Below are 6,000 nucleotides of genomic sequence, written 5' to 3'. Positions count from 1 at the left end.
TTCCAGCCTCACCAGCAGGGCACCGGGCTTTTCACGTATGCTCTATGCAGTTCTTCCAACAATAACCAACCAATGTGTGTCTGTGTATGATTTGGATTCAGAGAGACGGCTCCCCCAGGATCTCCCAAAAGTCCTTCCAGTGGAAGCCAAAATGGCCCTGGATGAGAGCTTAAAATTCCCGCTCTCCGTGATCAGCGTTTTTCAAGAAAAAGAAATATGCAGCAGCCTGTGCTAGTTATTTAACAACCAGGATGGCTCTTGCTCACTCTGAGTCTCCTTGCGCTCCGAGGTTACTGATATCATCGTTAGAAATGGCTTCCACCTACGGCTCTGATTCATGGCCTGGTTCTGATTGTGATTCATAGCCTGCTGGGAAGCGGGCAGAGGCGGCTGGGTTACCTAGAAGCAGTGCTTGGGAATAGGACCACCGATGTGATGCAGTCAGATATGCTAATGAGATCAATGCAGCATTACATTACAAAATCCAAACCTCATTTGCAAATGAATGTTAATAAGGAGAAAAAGCCCGGTTCAGGCTGGACTGGAATCACTGGTGGGACTAGTTCTTCCTCAGTTAAGTAACATAATTTGTTCAATTCGTTTTATGTCAGTAAGTGAAGAACCTTTTACTCACTTTGATTCATGGAAGGAGGTTAGACAATGGTACAGTAGAAAGGAAATTAACATTTAACCTGCCTGGCTGGGTTTTCTAACGGATGTCTCAATATGACTGGGGCGATGTGCGTAAATTCTCCTGATAAACCAGAATGAAACAGCAGCTATTTAAATCCCTAAGAAAACCTGGATGGCAGATATTATACTCCAAAGAAAGACCAGTGGGTGTTGGGTCAGGAATTGGAAGACCTGAATCCTAGTCTCATTAATTACTCATTACACAACTTTGAGGTACAAACTCCCTGGTCCTCAGTTCTTGCATCTGTAAAACGGAGTTAATGCAAAAAGATGTGAGTTCATAAGTGGTAACACACCCATATGTCAATTGATTGATCTAACAACTATTTATGGAACACCTGCTATGTGCTGGGCACTGTGCCAGGTGTTGGAGATACAGTGGTGAACAGAACTGTCAGGGCCCTTGACCTAAAGGAAATTACAGTCTGGCATCCTTTAAAATTTTTTTATTATGAAAATTTTCAAACCTTCACAAAAGTGAGTAGAATAGCATAATGAACTTCATCTACTCATCACTAAGATTCAAGCATTAATAAGATTTTGCCATGTTTGCTTTGCCTATCTCTCATGCTTTTTGCTGAATTATTTTAAAGCAAATCATGGACTGTGTTCCTTTTCCATTGCTGTGCAACAAATTGCCACAGATTTAGCTGCTTAAACAACACACATTTTTTTTAAAATTTTATTCTTTAATTAGCAACCTTGTGGGGGTGGGGGGTCACATCAGGGCTTAAAGGCAATGACAGAGACCCAAAACCAGCTGGGTTTTTCCTCGTTAGTCTGGAACAGAGTTTAAACCAGGGTAGATGCACTACAGCTCTGGCCTCAGCCTCCTTTTTGCATCCTGGTCGCAGGCTGGTCTGGTTGTAAACTGGCTTCACTTTACAGGAGGAGCTAGCTGGAGCAAATTCATGGCTTCCTCAGGTCTGAGCATCCCTGCTCACCAGGCTTCCCAGCTGCCCCTGCTGCTGGAGGTGCCGCCTGGCCACAGACTGGAACCTCCGCTTGGTCCGGAACTTGTACAAGTAAGAGCCATAAACCATGCCTTTGGCGAGGTCTGAAGGTGTCAGAGCCTTCACCAAATACTGCTTCCAGCAGCCGCATCTCGACCTGGAACACCTCGAGCTCCTTCAGGTCTTTGGGAGCCTCCGCCCAGGGTGGGAGGTCCTTCTGCTCAGGCAGCTTCCCCATCTTCAGGGCTTCTAAACCAACCCCGCTCAGAGCTCAGACCTAGGCTCCAACACACATTTTTTATCTCACAGTTTCTGTGGTTTGAGAACCTGGGCACAAAACTTAGCTGGATCTTCTGCTTGGTCTCACAAAGCTGCAATCCTGATGTCAGCTAGGGCTGGGGTATTACCTGAGGCTCAGGGGCCTCAGCCTTATGTGGTTGTTGGCAGAATTTAGCTCCTTGTGGTTGTAGGACTGAAGTCCTCAGTTCCTAGAGGTAGTCCTCTCCCTAGGCAGCTCACAGCATTGCTCTTTGATTCTCCTTTGAGGCTAGTAGGAGCATCACTTTGACAATTCACCCTCAACTAAGGGCTCCCCTGATTAGGTCAGGCCCACCTAGGGTAATTTTCCTTTTGATTCACTCAAAGTCAACTGATTAGCAACTGATCGTGGAAGTGACATACCATCATATTCGCAGGTTTTGCCTCCACGCAGGGAGAGGGCATTATTCAGAGTGGGTACAGCAGGGGGTGTGAATCTTGGGGCTATCTTGCAATTTTGCCTACTATGTGGACATTTCATCTACACCATCTTAAATATGCATTTCTACAAATTACGGGCACTTTTTTCTAACTACAATTTCATGTTAATGTCTGGTAGGGCTTGTTGTGTTAGTCAGCTTAGGACGTGTTATGCTGTCATAAGAAGTGATGCCCAAATCTCAGTGACTTCCAGCCACAGAGGTTTTTTCTTGGTCACATTTCACATCCATCACGGATTGGCTTCAGTGCTTTATCCTCAGGCCAGCTGGAAGGGATAGCTCACCTCTGGGAAAAGAGACGGAGCACCATGCGAAGGCTTGACAAGCTTCATCTGGGAAGGGCCCATGTCCCATATTCTTACCTCTTCTTTGCTGGTCCTCCTTCCGGGGGCTAGGAGTACAATTCTTCCACGAAGAGGGGACTTTAGGAAAGGGTTGGCTGGGGTATATTTTAAAGCAAATAGAATACAAATAGAAATAATAGAATCTCTAATTAGTATCTTTTACTCTAGAATAGTCTCACTCACATACCTTTTTCCCACAAGTTACTGACCCACTGGAGAAAACAATCAGTTGCCCTCTAGAATGTTCTACATTCTGAATTTGTCTGTTTGCTTCCTTGTGGTGTCATTTCACTTGTATCTTTAGGTCCTGTATTTCCTGTGAGCTTCAAGTTAGGTCTAATGAACATTTTGGGAGCAAGAATACTTCATAGGGAGTGTTTGTTACTTCGTATTTTATTGCATCAAAAGGCACTTGATGTTTGGTGAGGAAATCTTTTTAAAAACTTCGTATGTTTTTAAATTGAAATTCTTACTCTTGTGTCCTTACATCCATTTGTTAGACATTTGTTACTGATCAGGTCCTGTATCATTTGTATGAACTTCCCAGAATAGGCAAATCCATAGAGATAGAAAGCAGATTAATGCTTGACAGGTGCTGGTGGGGGGAGGGGGACAGACAGTAACAGCTAACAGGCATAGGTTTCTTTCCTGGGTGATGAAAATCTTTTGGAGTTGGTAATGGTTGCTATACAACTTTGCAAAAACAGGTGGCTACCAAAGTCCTTTCCAGCTGCTGAATACCAGTTCAACCCACAAGGGACAGGGACTAACTCTGCTTGGGTGTGTCAAATAGAGGTGATCCTGGGGGAGGCCCACAGAGGATGAGGAAGAGTTCTAGGGAGCCAGGCAACAGGTACGGGCTGCAAGATCCGGGCCAAAAAATGTATTCACTTAGTACTTGGGCTCTCCAGAGCTGCACCCTTAGGAACCGTTGGGGACAGCAGTTGGATGATGGGCCCTGGGCCCCCTACTTCCTCTTGAATCAAAGCAGCTCTTCTCCCACCTGTGAAACAGGTGGGACTTCTAGGTAAGACTTTGTTCAAACAAAGAATTCTGTGATGCAAAACTCCTGACTTGAGTGAACAATCCTCAGCATTGTTAATTGTACCATTTAAAAATTTTAGTGAGTCTGCATCTAACAATGAAGACGATGACATTGGCAATGACCATCCCCCACAATTACAGCCACCATTCGTGGGACACTAAATATACATCAGCCCTCATTCCAGGCACATGATATCCATCATCTCATTCACTTTTCACAAAACCCTAATGAGGTGAACGGTCTTATCCTCATTTTACAGATGAGGAGACTGAGGCTCTCAGCATCAAGTGTCTTGATCAAGTTCACACAGTTAGGGCTGGTGATCTGGGAAATGAACTCAGACCTTTTTAGTTCAGAAGCCGGTGCCTGCGTCATCGTCCTCCCTTGCAATCAAGCAGTGCTTTATAATTTGCAAAGCCCTTCATAAGCCATTTCTTTGTGGAGAGCTGTGGCGGCCCTGGGAAAAACAGTGCTGTTGTCCCCATTCCGCAGTTGACGAGAACGAGGCTCTGAGTCTTCGTGTGGGCTGAAGAATGGTGAGATGGGAGGGGTGCTCCGGGCTACAGTGAATCTACCCCATTCCCTGTGCCAACTGCAGAGGAGTCCAGCAGCGCACAGAGATTTGGCCGGTGCTCAGTGTGGCCATCCCTCCCTGGCCATCCTTCTCAGTATACATGAGATGCTCAAATGATGATGTTTTATTCTAATGACAAAGAGTATAACAAGCACAGGAAATGGCCTGGCATTAATCTCCACTCCATCTTGCAGCAGCGACTGCAAGGAAAATGAGAAATAGTTTAAGCTTAACCCATTCTCATTACAATCATAATTACATTTCGTGGTCATTCTTAGTTTCTAGCAGAACCCAACTGCTCTCCATGTCAATTGGAAAGATACAGACAGCCCTTAATTTTTCTCCAGCATTCATCTGCCCAGCCATCTGCCGAGGACTGATCCTTGGGCAGCCGAAAATTAGGCTTAAGGAACTTATCTGTTTTATGTTTTAAATGGTTTGGCACGGACCTGCTAAACATCTGGAGAAATGTAATTTACATGCATGTGCCTCAAAAAACATTGGATCAGGCAACCGATTTATCTTTTTAATAATATGTTTAATTGAGAATACTCAAACTTGGGTCCTGATTATACAGCTAATGGCACTGAGAGCTAACCGAGAAGTGTGCAGGATGGCACGAGAGGAGGGGCTGCGGACCAAACCTCGCCAAGGACAACCCTCTAATTCTCAAGCCATCACTGGGGTACTGAGTGGCTATGTCCCCATGGACATTGTGCTCTGATGGCCTTCTCTAGAATGAATGCACAACACACAGCTCTGCAGTATTCTTCTGTGGCTGTTATATACCAAATCCATTTACCGATAAGTATCTTTCCCAATGGTTCATCTATTTTTTGTTTTTAAGATTTATTTTATTATTTATTTATTTTATTTTTGGTTGCATTGGGTCTTTATTGCTGCGCATGGGCCTTCTCTAGTTGTGGCGAGCAGGAGCTACTCTTCGTTGAGGTGTATGGATTTCTCATTGTGGTGGCTTGTCTTGTTGTGGAGCACAGGCTGTAGGTGCACAGGCTTCAGTAGTTGCAGCATAAGGGCTCAGTAGTTGTGGCTCACGGGCTCTAGAGTGCAGGCTCAGTAGTTATGGCACACGGGCTTAGTTGCTCCACGGCATGTGGGATCTTCCCGGACCAGGGCTCGAACCCGTGTCTCTGCATTGGCAGGAGGATTTGTAACCACTGCGCCACCAGGGAAGCCCTATCTTTTTTTTTTCTTTTTTGGTACATGTTTATTGAGCACCTGTAATGTGCTAGGCATTGGACAGGAGCTGGGGACACAAAGACAAATGCTTTTGGGGGTCTACTTTCTGGAGGTCAATTAGAGAGTACAAGACAACACAGAAGTCTCTGGGGCACAGAGGAGCACTCTGATCCCAATCTACCTCCTAGGGTGGAGCAGGGATAAGGAAGGTCCTGCAGCATCTTAGCATCCCATGGCCTTGACTGTGGGGCAGTGGATAAATCACCTTGCGTCTCTGGGCCTCAGTTTTTCCACCTTTAAAACATCTACCTGGGGCTGTTGAGAACAAAAGTAGGTAATGTTACTGAAGTGCTTAGTAGAGGGCTTAGCATCTAATCGTCTATGAGGGGCTCGCTAGGTAGTTGGCGGGGCTTTGTTAGGGGTGGAGACAGGA

The sequence above is a fragment of the Hippopotamus amphibius genome, chromosome 5, assembly GCF_030028045.1.
Source record: "Hippopotamus amphibius kiboko isolate mHipAmp2 chromosome 5, mHipAmp2.hap2, whole genome shotgun sequence".
NCBI lineage: Eukaryota > Metazoa > Chordata > Mammalia > Artiodactyla > Hippopotamidae > Hippopotamus > Hippopotamus amphibius.
The sequence above is the reverse complement of the archived record's forward strand: the minus strand, read 5'-3'. Positions refer to the sequence as shown.